Raw genomic sequence first — 22,708 nt, 5'->3', positions numbered from 1 at the left:
CGCTGCCCGTCCCCTCTTGCTGCCAGGCAGCTTTGCAGTTTCCAGGCTATGCGGGAATTGAGCCCGGTGGTCAGTAAGAGACGGTGGGTAGTTGGGTGGTGCAGGTTGACGTGGGGTGGAAGGAGGCGTGGAGAGCCTGGGGAAGCCTGGACAGCAGCTCCGGTACCTGCACAGGGGAGCAGGGTGCAGCGGCACGGGACAGTGAGTAGCTCCTGGAAACAGCCGTTGGGGTTTTTATAGATGAGTCTGTCTTCAGCTCTGCATCCCTTTCCTGCTGAGTCCGGGTGGAGAGTGGAGGCGTCGAGCGCTTGTTTCTCCAGGTGAGGGCCCATCGGACACAGCCAGTGTTTCCTGGAGTCCCCTCACCTGGGAACGTGCCCCTGCTCTTTTCAGAACAAAAGAAATCTTAGTTAAACTTGACACATCACCTTTCCAGAAGGTGTTTAAGTCTGTATGCCTGTTAAGTCACCTAACTTTAAAAAGTAATGATACAATATGCTTCTTTTTAGGGGAGAGAACCTAGCTGATTTAAAAGATAAAATCAGAGGTTGGGGTCGCAGCATTGTGGAGGAGACTTGGTTTATGTCCTAGTGGGCAGCAGTGTTTCCTCAACTATGGTGTTTGCTCTATTATTACATTACAGAGGTGACACTTCAAGCATAGGGAAATGGAAGGCAAAACAGCGCCCCCATTCAGAGATAAACGTTATCAACATATTCATGCACTTCCTTCTGCTGTTTTTGCTCTTCACTTTTTATTTTAAGACCACGTTCGTAGGATGGATATATAATTGTTTATGGTGACTTTAAAAGCACCTTTCTTGCTAAAAAGAGTATTTTTTCAGTCTGGAAAATTTAGACAACATGTTTTGTTTAAAAATTAATTATAATACCACCGTGAAGTCATCAATGTTTTTATACATTTTCTTGGTCTCTTTATGGACTTAATAGATACAATTTAACAAATTGGAAATAACGTAATATTATGCATAAAATGTTTCTTGGCATTAGAGATGGAGCAGAGAGGAGGCACAGGGCTTCCCGCTGGCTGAGGTCCTCCCAGGGTGTGACCAGCAGCCTCCCAAGTTTAGGGTCTGCACGGAGTAAGATTTCTAAATTGCCTTACACCACAACCCCTGCAGCCACGCGTCCCTTTGATAAGGGGGTATACTCTGATAGATTTTTCAAGACAAGAGTTTGCTGGATCTGAGGCTGTTTCAGCTGCTTCTGGAGACGGCAGGTCTGGGACGTTTGTGCCAGCTCTCCCTCAAGACCCCACGGATGCCACATCCTCATCTTTTGGAACCCAGTGTTGTAGAGGAGAAATCTGAAGCCAGTTTGATTTTTGCTTCTTGGTAGGAAACTGATGTTTTCAGGCTTTTCCCCTTTATTTCCATAATGAAGATGATGTCCAACCTCATCCAGAGGTGTGTTTGTTACCTTGTCGGGAATGTCCAGCCCTTATGTCCCCCTTCAGGTCCTCAGTCCCTTTCTCAACTTCCTCGCAATCCTCCCCATCTCATCCATCTTCACTGTAATTCTGTTATTTTTTTTCATTTTTGTGCTCACTTTCCCATGCGACTTTTGTTCTTGTTTCACAGATGCCCGTGCCAAACTTTATGTCTGGGGCTCGAGGGCCGTGTTTTATTCTGTCTGCCTCTGCATGTACTTTTGAGAAGTGGGGTTGGAGGTTGCCCCCCAGGTGCTGTTTCAGCTGGACCTGCCCAGACTCTGTGAATTGGGGGCGTCGGGCAAATCCCATGTGGCTCTATGGTGGGCCGTGCCGCTGAACCGTACGTCTGAGGTTTGGGGGCCGTGTTTCATTCTGTCTGCCTCTGCATGTACTTTTGAGAAGTGAGGGTGGGGGTTGCCCCCTGGGTGTTTCAGCTGCACCTGCCCAGACTCCCTGAAGTGGGAAGGTCGGGCAGAACCCGTGTGGCACTACAGTGGGCTCTGGTGCTGACAGAGCAAGAAGCCGCACTCCCAGGACGTGCTTGCAGCTGTGGGCAGGACTGGGATTGTGACAGGATCATTTCCTTCTCTAAAATACATCTCAACTGTTATCCAGAGGGTTGGCTGTAGGCTTTCAACAGCTTCACTCTTCTTAGTTACCAGGAGACAATTCACTAAACAGAGTTGCTGTCAGGGTTTAATTAGGAATTTCTGCGAGAGGCTGGTGGTACAGCTCCCTCTTCAAGCCTCCTGCAGCCTACCCGTCCCCACTCTTGGGCCCAGCCACCTGCATTGGTCTGTGGAGACTGCACATTCTCTGTTCTCCTAAGGGGCTCCTGGACTTCGGGACAGCCTTGGTAAGTTGATGTGTAACTCCCAGTCTCTTCTCTCTTTAAGTAAGTACGTTCATGGAATCCTGATCTTCGAAATTGTTTCATCTTTGTAAAACAGCCATAGTTTCCTAAGCCACCTTGTGTCTGAGTGTGAATCACTTGTTATTTTTCACTGCAGAATGAACAGAACTGGAATCATAAGATTTAGAGGGTGATGAAAAGACAGAGGTTAGCATATTCCATTTTCTCACCTTTTCCTTACACTTTTTCCTTAAATGCACCCCTCGTATGTCTGTGAAGTTCTTCCCAATTCTGTAACGTCACTCTATCCGCAAGTGGAACATTTGTGAACACTAACAAGTATTGATGTATACACCTCTGCAACCCCGCTGGAATTAATGCTTTTTATTTATGAATGGATGGTCATCAGATGGCCAGAGGGATTCCCTGTGAATTGCGGGGGTCCTCATGCCTGCTTGTGAGTGACATGCACATGGCGAGGGCTAGGGAATCTCAGTCTCTGTGATTTGAGTTTTGACATCGTTTACGCAAGGCAGGTGGATGACTCTTTGAGCTTGGCATGCTCCTGGGTGGCACAGCACAGCTGACATGGAGTGGGGCAAGGGCTTGTTCCACGAGTTTCTGTGTTTTTGTTTTTGTTGTTGTTGTTGTTGTTATTTTTTTTGAGATGGAGTCTCTCTCTGTCACTCAGGCTGGAGTGCAGTGGCGCGATCCAGGCTCACTGAAAGCTCCACCTCCCGTGTTCACACCATTCTCCTGCCTCAGCCTCCCGAGTAGCTGGGACTACAGGTGCCCACACCACGCCCTGCTAAATTTTTTGTATTTTTAGTAGAGACGAGGTTTCACAGTGTTAACCAGGATGGTCTCGATCTCCTGACATTGTGATCCACCCGCCTTGGCCTCCTGAAGTGCTGGGATTGCAGGCGTGAGCCACCGTGCCTGGCCTGTTTTTGTTTTTTTGAGACGGAGTCTTGCTCTGTCATCCAGATTGAAGTGCAGTGTCATGATCTAGGCTCACTGCAACCTCCACTCACTGCAACCTCTGCCTTTCAGTTCGAGCAATTCTCTTGCCTCAGCCCCCCTAGTAGCTGGGATTACAGGCATGTGCCACCATGCCTGGCTGATTTTTGTATTTTTAGTAGAGACAGGATTTTGCCATGTTGGTCGGCTGGTCTTAAACTGTTGGCCCCATGTGATCCACCCGCCTTGGCCTCCCAAAGTGCTGAGATTACAGGCATGGGCCACTGCACCCGGCCCTGTGTTTGACTCTTAAATCTTCTTTTTCTTTTTAATATTTCTGTTTCTGGACGGCCACTCAGTGGATATGGAGGAAGAGTTCACAGATGTCCGTATTACATTTCTTACTTAAATTAGCCTCCCTTGAACACTGCTGTAGGGTACAGATGCATGAAAGGCTGAAAGGGTGGTTGCGTCCCAGTAAGTGTGAGCGTGGAGCTGGTCTGTGAGACCCCGGTGCCAGTGAAGGCACCCGTGTGAGATGGCCTGGGATGGGGGTGTTCAGAGCCCTGACCGTGGCACACACCCTTCAGCTTTGATGTTTCAGGCCATTGCTCTGGTCATCAGTGAGCAGAAGGTCTAACAGCAGTGATATTTATCACTAGCTGTGTTGGCCAATGTGTTAGGAGGGTGAACCTGTTTGACTTAAGCTGTTTGACGGGTTTGCATTTAAATAGACAACTGGTGACCTGGTGCCTGGACGCTTGCTCTGTGACTTGCCCTACGTGGCTTCTCCCTCTGGTATGTGTTAGATGAGATGGGCGTGTTTAGGGTGGTGTGGCCCTAGACTAGAAATGCAAACCCTGCCTCACCCCAGATCTGCCCCACCCCAGTGTGACTTTTGGAGATGGAGGCCCAGCATCCTTCACCTGCCCTCCAGGGTGATGCTGAGGATGCTGAGGTTTCAGAGCGCTGCTTTGTTGGCACTCCAGCAAGTCCTGCTTAAAGAGGCCAGGATCTGAAATGGCAGGTTACCACATTGTATAGCAGAAAAATAGAAACGTTTCCTTAGAATGGGCGTAGGAAGAAAAATGATTTCCTTCACCATATCTGGAAAAGATTTCAAATTAGCAGGCACTATTTGGAATTATTAGTGGTCTCCTGTATTTCTTATCTTTTTTTTTGTTTTTTCTTTATTTTGATACAGGGTCTCACCCTGATGCCCAGGCTGGAGTGCAGTGGTGCAATCTTGGCTCCCTGCAACCTCTGCCTCCTGGACTCAGGTGATCGTCTCACCTCAGCCCCCTGAGTATCTGGGACTACAGGCACGATACCATACCTGGCTATTTTTTTTTTTTTTTTTTTTTTTTTTTGTAGAGACGAGTCTTGCTATGTTGCCCAGGGTGGTCTCAAATTCAAGCATTTGTCCTGCCTCAGTCTCCCAAAATGCTTCTGTACCCCTGACCCAACAAGGAAGGACAAGAGGCGTGAGCCACACTCCTGGCCTCCTGTCTTTCCTTGTTGGAGCAGGGATGTAGAAGCACTTGCCGCAGCTGACTTGAGTATATCTCGTTTTGCTTTGTTTTCGTCACGGGTAACCTGGCAGTGCTGTGCACCAGTGCTGCTGGCCAGTTGTTTTTTCGATGGACTGGCAGAAAATCAATCTGAGACCCGGGTTCCTTTCTCCCCGGGTACTGACCAGGTGGGAGAGGAAGGACGTTATCTGAGTATCAACTTCATGAGGGCTGGTGGGGAAACGTCAACTTTAAGGTGCCTGGGATCTAAGGCATGGAACCCAGAGTGCAGCGGAACATAGGGGATGTATCCTTGGGAGCAGAGACGTGCGGTCCAGTGCCCTCGTTCCTGGCAGGTTCTGAGTGCAAGAAAAGGTTAGTGACCCAGCCGAAGTCACGGAGCAACCTGCCAAGACCTGCCTGGATGTGTGGCTGGCATCTGTGCTGGCCCCAAAACTGCCCATTTGGGGATTCCTTGCAGTTTCAGACCCATCTAGGGGTCCGGAGAGGGTCCCAACCATGACCTCAAAGAAAGAGGTGTTGCCTTGAGATCCTCCAAGGTGAGGGTAGGAATTTTTTTTTTTGTTTCAATTAGCAATAATTTGTTGTGAATGATCTTGGACCTATTTTCCACTTCTTTGTATAGGAAGAGAGACAGAATAAAAAGTCTCAATGTGCCAGATGCCATGTAATGAAGTCGTGGGTTTAACATTGTTGATTATTATGTAACATCACGTTAAGTGGAACATATTCACACGTGTCCACAGCGTGTGCGTGTGCCCAGTCCGATGAGCACGTTGGGTTGGGGTCGCTGCTGGTTCATGCAGCCCCTCTGGGTGGTGCTTTCTCTGTGACTTGCCCAACACCGTTGCTGCTGCCTCTGTTGGAGTTCAGCCTTGACCGGCCTTGCTGCCACCAGGTTCTCGGGGCCTGTGCACCCTCTTCCCCGCGCGCACCCTCTACCCCGCGTGCACGTTCTTCCTGGGGCACACCCTCGTCTCCGCGAGCACCCTCGTCCTCTGTCCTGCCCACCCGGGGTCTGCTGTGTGTTTCTACTCAGCCCATGCCTGCCTCTTGCTGTGAGCTCAGTTTATTGAGGTGCGGTGAGAAACCAACAGAGGGGAGCAGTGTCCCAGCTTGTCAGGGCAGGAGGGAGCCTTGGGCATCTCTTCCCCAACTCTGGCGACCCACCCTTCGCGATATAGTGCTGGGGAGAGAGGTGAGTTCTAAAGGTAAGACGGCCGTGATTTCCTGAGTCTTAATTACCTAACACTGGGTCATCTGCCATGTCGCCTCATCGAAGGGCACCTCTAGAGACAAAGCAAAGCCTCTGGTGGCCGTGGGCGGGGTGGCCATGCCTGTCTGTGGGTTCTGTAGAACCTACCCAAAGCCCCTCCAGCCGTGGGGATGTTCAGGCACTTGCCGCCTGTAGGAAGTGTGCGTTAGCCACGTGGTAGGTGCGGACGCCTGGAGGGATAGGCACAGGCCCACAGGCGTGGTGAGTGTGGGAGATTTAGCCACGTGGGGACGTGTGGCGGGATAGGCACAGGACCACAGACGTGGCGGGTGTGAGAGAAAGTGCACAGAGTGCCCAGCAGATGGCGTGTGGTCAGCGGAAGCCGTGAACACAGGCCGGGCTCGGGAGACACATTTGGAAATACACTTTAAGCAACATCAATGGATAATGCTGCGATTTGGTTTCCTCCCGTGGTCCAAAACATGTTCTAGAGATGCCGCTGCTTTGTGTGTACCTGAGACAAGGGTCTAAATGTATTAGGGCCTTGATGTAATCTGTAAGACAGGTACAAAATGCCTATTTCAACGAGGCACTGAACAAGAAAGCGTGCTCTATTCAGTGCAATGAGAATGCTTCATTGTCATAGGCAAAGTAAAATGCCTCCAAGGCGAGCTTGCCATGTGTTTAATGACCTTGGACACGAGCCTCCTAAACCTGCCAGAAAGTGCTTCCAGCGTGGCTTCATGCAGTGGTTTCATGCAGTGGCTTCAGTGGAGAATGTGCATATGTGGCTGATACTGAGAGCTGCGCAGCACCCTCCTGACCTGACGCATGCCCATGTGTGGACCGTGAGCCGGGCAGCACCCTCCCGACCTGACGCATCCCCACGTGTGGGCCATGAGCCGGGCATCCTGACCTGACAGGTCCGCATGTGTGGACCATGAGCCGGGCAGCACCCTCTTGACCTGACGGGTCTCCTTGTGCCCATTGTGGGACCTCCGTCAGTCAAACAAGTGACACATGTCAAACTGAATGCAGGGAGGAGGGTCCAGGATTGCACGCAGGCTCCATGTCTCATCCTTCTGAGGCCTTCTGGGAAGCCAGGAGGGCAGTGGGGTCTTTTGCGTGTTTCCTCCTGGTGGCTATGAATTTGTACCAATGGCTTTTTGCAAAAGGGCCCGGAGGCGGAATCAGACCCTGTCTTAGAAAGGATGACGTCTTCACGGGCACCTCTTTCCGCCACTCTAGTGCTCCTGTGATTTTTCAATATGTGCACCCTGCAGACTTCAGCCTGTTGGTGTCTTGGGGGAATAGATACCAGGATTGTTCCAATGTGTGCAAACCTGAAACAGGAATTTCTCTGCGTTAAGTTGGTCACCAAAATGGGAGGTAAGGGGAGAGGGGAAGGAACTTCTTGGCCTCATCAGCCCTTTTCTTGAAACTCACAGTCAAACTTTGTCAAATTCTAGATGATGGTGCTTTAGTCGATGCATTTATGTATGTTATGTCTTGTTTTCTGAGTATGGTGCTTCGAGAATTTAAATATTAAGGTGAAATTGCCATGCACGGTTGAATTGGCACCATAATTTGACTCTCTGTAAAGCCTTTTGGTTTTCTGTTAGAGTGACTTACCATTTTTTGAGTTAACTGAAACAAACTCTGCTGTCAGCACGAAGGAACCACTGTCTAGTTAGGACATCCAATTAAATAGAATTCTCCTAAATAGAGCGTGCTCTTTTCATAAATTTTAAAAATTCATCTATTCATCAAACACATATTGAGTACTTATCACCCTGGTTGCTAGTCACTGTTCATATATATTTTTAAGGAATTACTTCCACCTAGCTCTGAAATAACATTGTATTTAGAATTTAGCCCAGAGGTGATTAAGCATGAACTTTTCTCAGCAGTCTTGTTTTCATTTTTACTTGATAACATGTTCTCAGACTCGGTGCCCAGCTGACGTTACTGTGCATTGCCCCAGGCACACACCTGGCCGGCGCTGTGTCTCTGGGGCTTTAGAGCAGGAAGGAAGGGCTGCCAGGTGTCTGGCCCTTCCATGTTTCCCTGGGGGAAGGATTAGGCCTTGGGCAGGAGTCTTGGCTTGTCTTACTGGATTAGCTGGTGTCATTCAGTCAGCTCTGCCTTGGTGTTAAGCTCTGGACTGACTCTGACCTCTGAGTGGCAGAGGAGAGGATGGCGTTTTAGAATCAGTCATGCAGACCGGGGCACCCAGCAGGTCTCGGATAAAAAGTGGTGGCAATTGATCACTTCCCTTTTTGGGAGAACTGTGTGGATTGACTCAGACCTCTTTCTTTTGATTTTATCTTGAGACTTTGCAGAAGCAAAAATGCCTTTAAAAAAAATTAAATGATGGGCTTTTGTAATGTTTGTGTCTCCCCAAGATTCACAAGTTGGAATCCTCACCCGCGAGGAGATAGTGCTAGGAGGGGGAGCTTTGGGCGGTGAGGAGGTCGTGAGGGTCTCATAAATGGGATTTGTGCCCTCAGAAAAGGGACTACAGAGAGCTCCCTCGCTCCTTCCATGGTGTGCGGACCCAGTGAGAAGCGCCGTCTATGAACCAGGAAGCCCTCACCAGGCAAACCTGTCAGGCCTTGACTATGGACTTCCCAGCCTGAGACTGAGACTGAGAGCTGTGAGAAATGAACTTGTGTCATTTGCCAGCCCCTGCCCAGCCTGTGGTGTGTTGTTAGAGCAGCCTGGGTGAACGAAGGCAGGTCGTGAATTTTCTGTCATGCTTTCTGGCTTCAGATACTTGCTAGGGAGATGTCACCATCTTACCCAGGTGGAAGTGTCTGGAATCAGACGTTCCGTTATGATTTGACCTTGTTCTTGCCCCACGCCTGTGCCGTTCGCACCTCCAGGTGTCTCGGCTGCCCGCGGCCCCTCCAGACGTTTCTGATTCGGGGTGTGGTGCTGGTCGCGGCCGTGCCGTCAGTGACCAGGAGTAGGAGCTCGCGCCCCTCGTGAAGCAGCAGCCTCACCCGGAAGCTGCCGAGAAGCATTTGACAGAAGGTGATCGCGCCTCGAGACTGAAACTTCCTGTTTACAGGGAATGGAGGTGCATAGTAGGGAATTTCATGATGGCCCTAGAAACAGATGCCTCTGGGGTAGGGGATATTCTGCAGGACAATGCAATGATCTTCTCGAAAAGTGAAGATCACAGATAAAAGGGGTGCGAGGCTGTCCCTGACTAAGACGGGGAAGGAGAGTCACTCAGCACAGTGTGTGGCCCGGATAGAAAAGACGTTTTCGGAACGATTGTGCTACCTGAACATAACCTGGACAACGATGCTCTGAAATCATTCTTGTCTGCTGATGATGGTACTGCGGCTGCAGAGGGGCCTTTATTCCTAGGGAACGTGTGCCTGAGGACTCGGTGAGGCAGCAGGAGCCTCTCACCTTCAAGTGGCTCCAGAGAAGAAACAAATCTGTCTCTCTGTCTGATCTACAGAGAGAGTGAGAAAGCAAATCTAACGAAATGTTAGCAGTTGTTGGAGCTCCACGTGGAGAAAACTTGACCACTCGTTGTACTGTTCTTCCACTTTTTAAATATGTTTGAACATTTTCATAATGAAAATGTGGGAAAGTAAAAATAAATCTGGAAATTAGAACGGAAGTGAGCCCAGCCAAGTGCTCTTGGGTTCAGCCGGGAAGAGCCAACGGTCCGTTGGTGTTCTCTCGACTCGTCGTGGGGATTTCCTCCTCCTGGGTTCACCACCTAGTTTTCCTTGTGGTAGTTATTTTATACATAGCTATGAGCATAGGTGATACTGAAAACACACGTTTAGTGTGGTTTGTCATTAAGAATTTGGAGAACTGGCTAAATAAACCACTTGTACAGAGTTGAGATGAGCACTACCTGCCTCAGCGTCTGTGGTAACAGCTTCATTTGGGTGCAGAGCTTGGCAGAGGTTTGAGTGACTCTGTCTCGATGGTCCTCTGTCAGAGGACAAGGTTAAGCATCACCACCGAGGGCCCTGTTGAGCCTCTGGGCTGGAAGTAACCTCCCCCTGGCTGGTGAGGCAGCCTCTGAGGGCCTTTCCTGACAAAGCCCTTCACTGAGCTGCAGTTTGGCCATCTCTGCCCTCACCTCCCCGACTGCAGGGCCTCGAGGTCTCACCACCTCCAGCCTGAGCACCCAGTGCCCAGGGGCAATTTCCCACCTTCCCTGGGGGCTCAGGATTCTGGCTCCCGGGGCAGTGCCCGCAGCTGGGCCCCTCCTCCTGGGCTGGGGGTAAGGCTGGCCACGGCCTCCTGCTATGTCCCACTGGCCACTTCACCGCAGCTGCAGCCCTCACTGGGTGGCCCCTCCTGCTTCTGTTGGATGAGGAGATGCAGGCCTTCACCGAGGCTTCCTGGCCTCGCCCCTGCTGGCCCCAAGGCTGTGCCGCTTCCCCCTTCCCAGCCCCTGGTCTCTGTACAGTGTCTGTCCAGGATGTCTGTCCATCTGTCCTTGACATTCTGTCCAGAAGCAGCCACTGTCATCTTAGTTTGTGAGGGGCGAGCAGAGCCCAGGTGCGGTCGATGTGGAGATGCTCATGCACTTCAGTGTGCAGGGAAGTGAGTTCCTTCATATCTACAGCCTCTGCACAGCCAGCTGGGAGCTCACCCCATTCACAGGTGGATGTGCCTTGTTTTTTGGCCCAATCACCTGCATTAACTCAGAAGAATCACAGTTCCCTGCTTTTCTGTCTTTCGTGACCGTCCACCTCCCTCCTCTGCCTGGGGCTGAATGGTGGGGTCTGTCATGGGTTCGTGGGACCCTCTGTTCTTGTGCGGCCACCAGGAACTGTTATCCGGGCTGATTCCACAGGAGGAGTTTGGGGTGAGCTCCTGAGCGAGAGTTGGGAAGACTGACGTCTGTGTAAACCTTGCTTGTTCATGGTTATTCCTCTCAGTCTTCTTAAATTGTGAAAAATTGAGGACCATTTTGAAATATGGATTTAGGTATGGATTGGTGAGGAGAGAACGTTGATCTAATTGGGTTTACGTTTTGTGTGATAATTTTACACTATCCTTGGGAAAAACTGAAGATGTTGACAGGGTCATGAGAATCGTTTCTTTCTTTCTTTCTTTCTTTTCTTTTCTTTTTTTTTTTTTTTTTTTTTTTTTTTGAGATGGAGTCTCACTCTTGTTGCCCAGGCTGGAGTGCAATGGTGCAATCTCGGCTCACTGCAAACTCTGCCTCCTGGGTTCAAACAATTCTCCTGCCTCAGTCCCCCAGTAGCTGAGATTATAGGCGCTCACCACCACGTCCAGCTAATTTTTTGTATTTTTGGCAGAGATGGGGTTTTGCTCTTAAGGGCATTGTTCATTAAGTATTAATTGGTGGCCTGCCGTTGAAGTAATGTTAGTGTAGTGCTGACATCATCAGCCATGGCAGAAACTTACTTGGCATCCCTGGAAAAGAGGGCAGGGAAGCATAGTGCCCTGACACCACCTCATTCTCCAGTGCTACTTCCAACTCTGAGCTGATGGTCATTATGAGTGGATCTGCCCTGGACAATTAGTTTAGTGCAGCTGCCTTGGACAGTCAGGTTAAAAGTAACAAACCGTCACAAAACTCAGCTAATAAAATGTGAGGAGAGACATGGGACACCAGGAAGGGGTGAGGCCTGTCTCCCTGTGTGCCATCTGTGTGGAGCCTCAGTACCTAGGGGACAGCGTTTACACAGAGCCCCAGGTTTTTATTAGCATTTCCCTGAATAAAATGTCACTTGTGAGCTGCGGACTGGGAGGCTTTTTCTGATTATTAGGTTTCGTAATGTGGGATCATCAGTAGGCAAGGTGGGCCTGAGGGCCATAGGATCTGGAGACTGTCCAGGGCTGCTTTCTGGGGATGACAGGCTTGTCCCTTCAGCAGTCAAGACACCAAAGAGAGTCTTTCTGAGAATAAAAGAGAGAAGCTTTTAAGGAAAAAGGCAGTTTCTCTCTCTGTTTGGGAGTTGAGTGCATTTTCCTACATTTACTCGGAGATGTTCCTTGGTTCCCACCATGTGCCATCGCCCCGCTATGGGGTAGGGTCACCCCACCGCGTACCTAACCCAGGAAAACTCCTCTGCAGTTATTTCAGAGGCTGTGTGCATTTCTCTTGCCTCAACGGGTGGAGTGAGTTTTTCTTCCTACTGTTTTTAGTCAGTTTTCTTAATCTAGCCTGTTACTGGGATAAGTTCCAGAGACGAGCAGTTTTAAAAACAATCTTTGTACGTTGCGTAGAGAGCAGTCCACCTGTAACCAGTTTGTTCCTGGAGGTACCGCAGTGGCCTTGGTTACGCGAGGGCCCCGTGGCTCAGGATGGGCCGAGGAAGGAGTGCGTGAGCAGTGGGCACTGGCCGGAGGCAGGGGAGGCGTGGCCACCTGTGGCTCGAACTCCCCCCATCCACTCTACCGCACCGCTGGGACGTGAACATTCTCGCCCTGGACGTTTTGTCTGAATGTTCAGTGCCCAGGCTCTTGGGTACACAGGCGGCCCCGGGTTTTATTTCAAAAGGGTGTCGCGAACAGTGAAGTAACCCACGTGCCTAAGCTTTGATTGACATGAAGGAATGTAGAGGCTGCTGAAATCCTGGTCATTTTAGAACAAAGTATTTTATTAACAGTTTTCTAAAAGAAAGAAATCATTAAAAAATTGATCCCTGTTGAGGTAGAAGGATCTCGTCCTCATGCTCCTCAGTTCCTTCCAGAATCAGCTTCCAGTTCAGCTGCAGAACAGGTTCTGGTGGTGGCTGGAGCAGCCCAGGCACGTGCCGTCGGGTCTAAGTTCACACTGGTGCCCGTGTGGTCTCCAGTTACGGTGCGGGCCGTGGGGTCTGAGTTCACACCATTGCCCATGTGGTCTCCAGTTACGGTGCTGGCCATGGAGTCTGAGTTCACACTGGTGCCTGCGTGGTCTTCAGTTACAGTGCTGGCCATTTGTGCCTTTCTGGGAAGTTAGAAGGAGGATCATTTCATCACGTCTCTGTCCTCCCACACCTGATCTATGCTGGGCCACCGTGAATTCTTCCTTTTAACTGTTTCTCTCATCACGGGCAACACTGGTGTTCTGTGGTCAATGTTTGCCATTTCTGAAAACGGATTCTGTGTTTCTTTATATAATCACCTGGTCTCTTTTACGAATTTCGCTTTTCTTTAAGAAAATCATCGTGCTTTTATCTCTTCAATCTCAACTCTGTTCCCTGACACAGGCTCTTACCAGCTCGAAAATTAAAAGTAATCTTTGATTATACTTAATACTTTCTAAAGTTTTCAAAAGTTTATCAGCATGTGGGTTACTGAACATTGACTGTTTATTTAATGGAAAATTAGATTCTAAGTAGAGTATTAGAGTGAAAATGATCTTTTGATTTTATTAAAATATTCAGGTAAAAATATTAAAATGCCTTCGCCAAACTTCATGCCTGTGTAGCGTGAAAACATTAAGCTGCTCTCTGCTCCCGGGAATGCATGAGTAGAGTATGTGTTTGAAAGCGTCATTCCAGTCTTAAGTTTTAGGTATTCTTAAAGGGGTTGGCTGGAGAAGTGACATTTAGCATTGAGTGAACGTTTGACAAAGATTTGTCTCGATATAAAAATAGTTAAAAACAATCTTTAGTGTTTCCTTTCAGGGTTCACCCATTAAAGAATGGTCTTGTAAAAAACTCATCGAGAGTGTCGGCGCCCAGAGGTGCTACCTTGCCCACAGTTGTGTCATCTGCTGTCACCAGGCGACACGCCCAGCGTTTAGCTGCACGTCAGATGTGGCCACGGGGCCACAGGACATCCCTGCGGACGGATGTTCTTATGCAGATTAATGAGGATGGAGACCGCTGCAGAACTGTAAGCCCCCCCAGGGGCTGACGGAAGCCTGGGAATACCCGAGACACCAGAGTCGCTGCTGCCCTGGGTGGAAGGAAACCTGCCCTGGAAGATGGGAAATGCAATAAGGAGAAAGTACCAGGGTACATGATGCTGTGAAAACGGAGATGTTTTAATTAAATTAACAATTAAAATCATTTTAATTATGTGAATTATTTGAATTCATGTTAGTTCTTTTTAGGAAATTAATACTTAAAGCAAGTTTGTTTTCTGAATTGTTTGATTTAATTGAGTCAGCACAAGAGTTAGCATTGATATCTGACCCTCTTCCAGGGTTGGGGCAGAGGAGATGGGGGCAGAGGAGACAGGCCTCCCACCCGCTTTCCCCTGGAGCTCAGCCAGAATTTCCCATTGAGGAGCCCTCAGCTCCCTGAGAGCCAGGAGCTCTTGCGGAGAAGCCGCTGTCGGCATGCCACCCGCTTTGATGGCCCTGCTCTGCCATCCCTGCGCTCCAAGGGCCGGACCCTGCCGCTGCCTGTGCCAGACGGGTCTCAGGGAGGTGCCAGCCAGGGGTTATGCATGGCGGGGCCTGGGCATCGCTGTCCAGATTCCGTGGCTGCCGGTTTCATTCTCTCGCTGTTTGTCCCCCTAGCAAGACTCATGAGGTTCCTTGAGGACAAGACCCCCTCCTGCCACCTGGTCTGTTTCCTGAACGTTCTCTGCACGAGTACAGCCCCGGGATGCAGCCCTCGGGAATCAGGGTGTCGGCCATAGTAGGGCGGGTCGCTCTGCTGGGCACCATGATGGATGTTAACCGCTGTGCTTCACTTCGGGGACGTGTTTAAGTACAAAAGTAATTTTAAAATTTCACCATTATTTCAAGACAGCTAAGAGCCTATTAGCACAGAATCCCTGGTCTGAATGAAATCAAACGGTTCTTATTAATTATTCATGATGCCACGAATATGTAGCCTTATTTTTTATAATTGCCAGTCTGTATAATTAACCTTTCATTTGGTTAAAGTACTTAACACTAAGTAGAGCTGTACTTTCAACTGTTTATAAAGCATATGGAAGAATGTTTAAATGTTTAATTAGAACCACTTTTTTTAGTTTCATAGAGAATTTTTTTTCTTGTCAACGAGGGTCTTTAATTATTTAAACCAAAAGAGAAAAACAGGCCAGAAAAGAAAAACAACTAGTAAAGCTCGGAACTGCGAAGGTGGCATCATTCCGTTAGTCTCGGATTTTGCTTCCTGGGTTTGTGACGTGGTCAGAGTCCTTGTCTTTGATTTCCTAACACAAGTTGTTAAAGTTGGAAGTGAGTGTGAAATTGAGTTAGTCTAGCTTTATTCTTTCACGGATGAGAAGTGAATTATCTTCAGCAAGGTGGGTGCAGGCGTGGTCCCCGGGGGTCACTGTGGTGAACAGGCCGCCCTTGTGGGGAGCCAAGTTCGTCATCACTGGGACAGAGCCCAGGACACTTCCCCAGCTGGCCAGCCTCTTCCTAGAACCTCACACATTGCAAAGGATGGAGTCCAGATCTATACCGTGAAGAAACGAGGGTGGTTACAGAAAGCACCACGATCTCAGCTGAGTGGCTCTGAGCACCCCAACGTTGGGGCACCTCAGCATCCTGTGTGGCTCAGGCTGTGCCCAGCAGGGAGGCCGGCCCGATCGAGCTGCGGTCTCCACCCTGAGAGTGAGGGCTCCTTCCCCCAGCGCGAGTTAAAGCATCATGTGTCCACCTGTGCAGTGGCTGGTCCCAGTGGCCCTGGAGGGCTGAAACCCTGGGTCCCGCCACTGGTCCGGGGCATCCGTTTCCCCTTCCTGCAGTTCCTGTGTCTGTGTGTCCAGGGGGCTCCGATCCCTGTCTTAGGACCATGGCTGAGGGGTCAAGTTCACCCGCTTTGGAGCTGGCCCGGATCTTGGTTCTGTGGATCCTCGCTGTGTGGCTCTGGAGCAGTTCTGTCCTCAGGAGATGGATCCTCACAGCCGCCTCTTGGGGCCATGAGGAGAATTAACAGGACAACCCCCGGGTAGCTGCTCAAAGCCCTGTGCGGGGCCAGCCCTGTGTCTCCACCAGTTCCTTTGCTCTGTGCTCCCCCCCCCACTGTCACATCGCCAGCCTTTATTTCCTTTTCCTTAGACCCAGACAGCGAATGCTCCGCTGGTCTTGGCAGCCCCTTCTCTAGTCTATCCTCAAATCACTTCCTGACGGACAGCCATGACTAGCCATCGGCGTGACCAAAACCCCACAAAATAGAACCCAACTTTCCTATTAAGCTGTACAGAGCTGTCCCAGCCCACTTCCCACAGGCTGGCCTCATTCACCATGGGATCCGTGGTTCTCACCTGGGGCTGGGGGTGCCCCTGGCATCTGGTGGGGAGTGTCAGGGATGTCCCTCCAGGCCCAGTACAGTCCCCCAGCCAGTGGCCGGCAGACAGCAGCACCCAACCTGATGTCCCTGTGGCTTCTGGTTCCCCGAGGCTGGCTGTGCTTTGCTGCCTCTACATGCTCTCAGACGTGTGCCCTCTCTCCACCTTCACTGGTTAGCAGTGTTCCATCCATTAGAGCTCAAAGCACTGCCTCCCGGCATTGCAGCCCCTTCTCCTGGCCTGCCGTCTGCCTGTGCCCCACGGTCTGTACCGTGTCCTCACGGACCGATCAGAGCGAGGCTTCCAGGGATGGAAAGGTTCCTGCTTGTGTCTGCTTGTGTCTCTGTCCCGCCTTCTCTGGACCTGGCACCGTGGCCTTTGCCGACAGAGGTCTTGGGTTGATTGTCAGCGAAGCAGACAATCTATATGGCTCTAAATGGCTGTGAACATGCTTGATTGGGTTATTTTAAAAATAGTTGTATATGTAAACATTTGAGTGTGACACAGGTGGATTTTTGGGCTAATGGTCTTGTTCTTCAGGGAGTAACCACAGGCCCATCCACAAGGACCATTTCCAGCTGATTTATGGAACGCTGTTCTACCTGGTTAATTTTCAACGTTATCTCAGCCTGAGAGGTAGGTCAGCATGTGACGAAGTTCACCGGTTTGAATCCTAATCTGCTCCTTAGGAGCTGCACCTTCCATGCCTTCGTTTCTTCCTTGGTTAGGTAGGGAAGGTATGAGCTACCTCAGAGTTGTGAGTGAGGCCTGCATCGAGTGACCGCATTAAAGTGACAAGGACTGCACCCGGAGTGTTGATATTTAAAGACCTTTAAACATCGCGATGCCGCATTTTGGTACCCAGGTAAAACAGCAAAGTTCTTTCAGATGCAGACACAGACCCTCGGTGAGGTGGGGGGCTGATGGCAGGAGGTGGACCACCGACCCTGTAACGAGGGCGTGGTCTGTTCGAGGCTGAACGAAGTGCACATCATTGCATGTACCACGGAAGTCCCTCTCGTGAAGTCCTGGAAGGGTCCATGTGGCTGAGCCGTGTGGTCTGTCCATGACGTCCGGCAGAAGCAGAGCTTTCGGGTGCAGCCTTGCTCTTGTGCGCACAGCCCTCAACGGTCTCAAAAGTCTGAGGCTTAAAGCAGGCTTGGGGTTTCCTTACACCTCCTGGACATCTAATTTGCCTGGCAAACATGTTTTTCTTGGGTGTAAAGGTGAAGGAATGGGTGATTCTGGTGAAAGTGTACTAATTACTGCACTTCTGGGTCAGTGGCGCTTGGTTGAAGACACTATCTGCCCTGGATGGACATCTCTGGGATGGTGAGAACCGGTGGCTGGATGTCGCAGGGTTGCCAAGAAGATGCCAATTTTTTCCTTTTTCCTGAGTAACAACACCCTACTTTGTTTAGGGAAGCAGCACACCCAGCTGAAAATCCAATTCTCTTGTACGGCGGAGCGGCTGGTGACACAGGTCCAGATGCTGGGATGCTGATGGGGGGTCCTGGAGTGGGAGGTGTCAGGAGGCTTTCCTGACCCACAGCAGCCCTGGGCCCTTGTCCGGCCTTCTTGCCCGGGGCATGACACCTGGAGGGAAAGCAGCTTCGGGGGCCCGAGGGCCAGAAGGCAGAGTCCTGGCGTGTGAGGCAGGCCTGGGCCAGGCTCCTCGGAGGATGTCACAGACCTGCTGCCCATGCAGGGACCACCCACCTCTGAGCCCCACGCAGATTTTCCTCCATAGCCGAGTGAAATCCTGGTACAGCCAGTGAGGCAGTCAGAGGCACCTTTTGTGGAAGGAGGACAAAGCTGGAGAGAAAGAGGTTTTCCTAAAGGCACAAGGCGCTGATTCTGCGTTAGGGATAATTCCTAGGAGTGTGGTTGCTGGTGGGTGGAAAACTAGCCAGAGAATAAGTGGGAGTGGCACTTGCTGGTATTTAACTGATTCGTTCACGAATGGTCCGAACAGTTCCAGTGAAAAGAACATTTCGGACACAGAAGTTTTCATCCTGCCTGACAATGAGCATGACCGTGGGCTGTTCCATCCTTCCTGGGTGACAGTGAGAGGGTCTCAGGCCCTTCCGGCCCTGTGCTGTGCCCCATCCCAGGGTGTGTGCCCCATCCCGAATAGGCTGGAATGCCTCTGGGTGCAGCTGAGCCTCTTGAAAAGGGAAGAGACATGTGATGTGCTCTGGCTGAACAGGAAAACGAGGGAGGACAGGGAGAGGGGCCTGGAGGTGAGGAGGATGGTGAGCAACACTGGGGACAGAGGAAGTAGGGTAACACCAGGGACAGGGGGACGGAGGGTAAGGCCGGGGACAGGGGCATGGAGGGTAACGCCGGGGACAGGGGATGGAGGGTAACACCACTTCTCCAGGTGCCTTTGGGGGATGCTGCCGCCTCTCGCACCCCAGAGTGAAGTCAACAGGATTCTGTCCCGAGGAGCCCCAGAGCCTGGCAGCTGGGATTGTCGCAGTATGAACCACTGTTCACTAGCTCTGCACCCTGGGACAGGCTCCCTGGTGTTTCCACCCTGGTTTCCCATCTGGACAGTGGGACCCTGAGTGTCCCCGTCCCAGCTGCGCCCAGAGCCCTGGACTCCAGCGTGTCGTCGGCACTCATTAGCGTTTCTTTTGTTGTGGTCCGTGGACGAAGTGGCTCTCTCTTTGTGTGTTCACAGCCCTCCTGCTCACTTTACCTTCTGGCAACACTTTTTACATAGCTTCGTATGTGGGGAGGACTCGAGTGATTAATGGAATGTTTCATCAGGTGCAGTTCTTCTGTTTCCCAGTTTTGACACAACATTTGGTGAAATTTCCAGGGACTCCTGTGGTCAGCCTCACGGTTTCACTCTGTCACTTTCTAATGCAGTAGTCTTTGGGAGTCTTTTCAATTAAGCGCCATCATTTAAAAATAAGTTTTATAATATGCAGTTTCAGGTTAATTCTTTACCTTTGTGTCTCAGGCAGTACTACCTACCTGTGAGTAGTCACAAAGGTTCACGCAGTTTTCTCTAGCTGTCCCTAGCTCGTAGCTCAGCAGGTCCCTTCAGATGAGTCAGCCAGCTGTGTACCTGCATGTTCAGGATACTTGTCAGGGGCCTTCCTCAGAGCAAGACCGACGCTCACCTCTTCCTTGGGACTTTGGAGCCCGCCCTGGAGAGACTCCAGCCACGTCCAAAGGGGCCGTCCGGGTCCCACAGGCTGGTGGGAGTGACTTCTGAGCCACTCCAGACCACACTTTGTGTTCCTACACCCCACAAAGCCACTTAAAGTGCCATGTTCTGGTGCTGTGTGCCTCACCAGTGTGCCACACAAGCCTGCACGGGGATCTGAGCGGGCGCTGCCTTCCTCAGGCTATGCTGGAGTTTTGGGGCAACTGGAGCACTCGTGGCTGTCATTCTCGCCACTGTCTGGGCTTCCCTAGAGGGTCTCACCTGCAGCGTGAGGACCACATCGGCAGCCACTGAGGAGCCGCCAGGTGCAGCGTTGGTCCCACTCAGTCCTTCTCGACTTTGGTGAGAGAGTAGACAGCAAAACTTCAGCTGGGAGCCCCAGGCCTTCTCTGCTTGGGGCCCTGGGACTGACATAGCACAGATCCTGCCATCCACGTGCTGGGGGCCCCGCCGTGCGGCTCCCTCCTCTGGTCAGGGTCTGCACCCTTGGGCTGTGCAGCTCCTGGTTCTCACACTCAGGGGCCCAGGGAGGGTGGTGGATGAAGACAGAAGGAGAAGGGTGGCAGTTTGATCCCAATTGTGTTGGCTTCATCTTCCGCCTCTTGTCCCTAAGTACATTGGCAAAGTTTTCCAGGTGAAAACTCAGAAGGGATTTTTAATGACTGGAATCTGTGAATTCCATGGAAGCCAAGTCTGTCCACCTCTTTCACCCACCTCATTTCTCCCCGTTGGGGCTGATTTTGGCAGCGTTCATAGGGGCAGGGACGGAAGGGGTGGGGGCCAGCCGTCGGCCCTGTGTCCCTCCCTTCCTCCCCTCAGCGCCACAGCATTTCGGTGTCATCCCCTTCCGTGCACGCGTCCTCATGAAAACCAAGTGCGGCTGGAGGGAGATGCCTGCGCCCACTCCCGTGACCTTCCCGGCCGGCCTGGCTGCAGCGGCCCCTCGGCAGGCATCTTTCTGGTGCTGCCTCCGTGCCCCTCCCATCACCTGATGCTCGTGTTCCTGAATCTTCACGCGTGTGCTCTGTGCAGCCACCTCACGGGCTCCCTGGGAAGGAAGACAGTGTCTCACACCGGTCAGAATGCTCTTCTCTGTCCACTGAATAGTCCAACACAGAATCATTCCTCTGTGATTATTTGTGCTTTGTTATGTAGAACTGGAATAAAGAAAAAGTGAATTTAGACATTACAGCCATCAGGTTGAAGCTTAGTAATTGCATTAGGGAATTAAATGGAAGCATTTGAGCTTCTCGAGTTCTAATTCCACATCTTCGTATCCCCATCACCCCCCATACCCAGTGTCTAACAGAGCTCTTGGTCTAGGAGTTTCTTGATAAATGCTTACTGAATTGAACTGGACTGAGCTTAACATTCCCACCCAGAGTTAGAAGCCAGTCCCTGAATAAATTGCATTTAGAATATGAGTTTGATGTTACTGTGGTAAGGGGTATCCTACACGTCATAATTCCTAGTCAATATCGGGTATTTAGTCAAATAGACTCAAGTATAGAGAAGCATAGGCCCATCTGGCAAAAGGGCAAGGCACGCTGCTTTAGGTCCAGGTCCCCAATATCAACTATGAAAATAAAACGTCAACTCCAATGACAGCCCTGTCCTCAGCTGGTCACTGTTTATGCTAACAATTACAAACAGCTTGAACTTGCTGTCCTGAGAGGCAACACACCCTCCATTCTCTCTGCAGTGTAGCTGCCTTGGTGGATGGAACATGCCCCTCCTCCCTCCCTCTCCCTATCCCTCCCTCCCCCCTCCTCTCTCCCTCCCTCTCCCCTCCTCTCTCCCTCCTTCCCCTCTCCTTCTTCCTATCTTCTCTCACCTTTCTCCCCCCACCTTCTCTCCTGGACAAGGGGCAGAAGAGAGGAGATCTCCGGAATCTTCTGCTTCATCCAAGCAGCTTGGGGGCAGCATCAACAGCTGCAATTTGGCTGCCCCAGCAGGTGCCTCAGGGCAGCCTTTCTAATGGGAATCCTGGAATCATGTCTTTCCTTAATGTGTCCTAAAGGCTGGAGGACATGAAGTGAAACAATGCTCCATGCTCAGTCCTGTGATTTTGTGTAATTATTGGACTTACTTTGAAATTAAACTAAATGATACCCAAGGTAGAGCATGAAAAAAAAGAAAAAACAGGCTATGGTGTTTGAAAAACAAACAAAACCATTTGGTTTGTTGGTTTGTTCTTAGACCTTCACAGGCTCCTAGGTCACACGTTTCAGTTTCTTAGCAAGTGGCATTCTCTGCAGAAGCTGTGTCAGTCTCTGTTTGATGATGTCAGCCACAGCAGAAAGAAGCACTCCGTAGGCCCCGTGCTCAGCACCTTGGCGTGAGCTCCTGCCATCTTCTGTTCATGCTCATCACAGCTCTGTGCAGTGGGCATCCTCCTGATCCCTGTGGGAGGATGGAGGATGGAGGCGGAAGGGTGAGTGATGGCAGGATCACATGAGGGGTCTCTCCCGAGGTAGGGAGGGGAACTGGCCCAGGACCTTAGTGCCCATCGCATCCTTCTTCCTCCTCCTCTGCCTCTCTGTGACTGTTTGACTCAGGCTGCAGGGACAGACATGAGTATGTGCAGAGCCTGTGTGCACCCCTGGGAATGTGTGCTCATATTGGCAGGGAGGGATGTGAGTGTGTACAGAGCGTGTGTGCACACCTTGATGTGAGCGCGTATGGAATGTGTGTGCACACCTTGGGGATGTGTGCTGGCATTGGCAGGGACAGATGTGTACAGAGCGTGTGTGCACACCTCGGGGTGTATGTTGTCGTTGGCATGGACAGACGTGAGCGTGTACAGAGCGTGTGTGCACACCTGGGGGTGTGTGCTGGTGTTGATAGGGACAGATGTGTACAGAGCGTGTGTGCACACCTGGGGGTGTGTGCTTATGATGTTTTGTAACCGGCAAATACGTGGCCTGTTGCATCGGGCGGCCCTGCGCCCATGCTGAGCCCGTCAGTGGCCCTCGGGTTGGGGTCTCCATCTGCCCAGACAGCACTCGAGTGGCTTGAGGTTTCAGATTCTTCCTCTACGGATACTTGGGCTTCCTCAGGACCAAACATCAGAACCAGCCAACTGCAAACTACAAGAACGTTCAAATGCATCTTCAGTAGGAAAAACAAAAGCAATTGGAAAAATTTTCCAACGTGACCCCGTGGTTAAGCCGTTAGATACTCCAGCCAACAGATTGAGTCACTTTAAAATTCACACCAATTAAAATGGTTGTGAGAGTTGCAGAGCTTTACCGCTAAACCTTGAAATAATTGAAGCATTCTGCTCCACTTGCTTACAAACTAGAGTTGGGGATACC

At 50.8% G+C, this 22,708-nt stretch overlaps 1 protein-coding gene across 9 annotated transcripts in view; it reads left to right on the top strand.

The window, feature by feature from the left end:
- LOC135965229 (disco-interacting protein 2 homolog C-like) overlaps positions 1–22,708 on the top strand; it is a 279,948-nt gene that overhangs the window by 36,520 nt on the left and 220,720 nt on the right. For 2 of the 9 annotated variants that reach the window (XR_012418483.1, XR_010578171.2), the window contains one exon: positions 13,642–14,043. The exons of the other annotated variants lie outside the window; for them this stretch is intronic. The gene's annotated coding sequence lies outside the window, so the exon portion shown is untranslated. Of the gene's footprint in view, positions 1–13,641; positions 14,044–22,708 lie in introns of those variants that run through there. 9 annotated transcript variants of the gene reach the window in all.

The sequence above is a fragment of the Macaca fascicularis genome, chromosome 10 (genome assembly GCF_037993035.2).
Source record: "Macaca fascicularis isolate 582-1 chromosome 10, T2T-MFA8v1.1".
In the NCBI taxonomy this organism is placed as follows: domain Eukaryota; kingdom Metazoa; phylum Chordata; class Mammalia; order Primates; family Cercopithecidae; genus Macaca; species Macaca fascicularis.
This window is presented reverse-complemented; position numbering and strand designations above follow the sequence as displayed.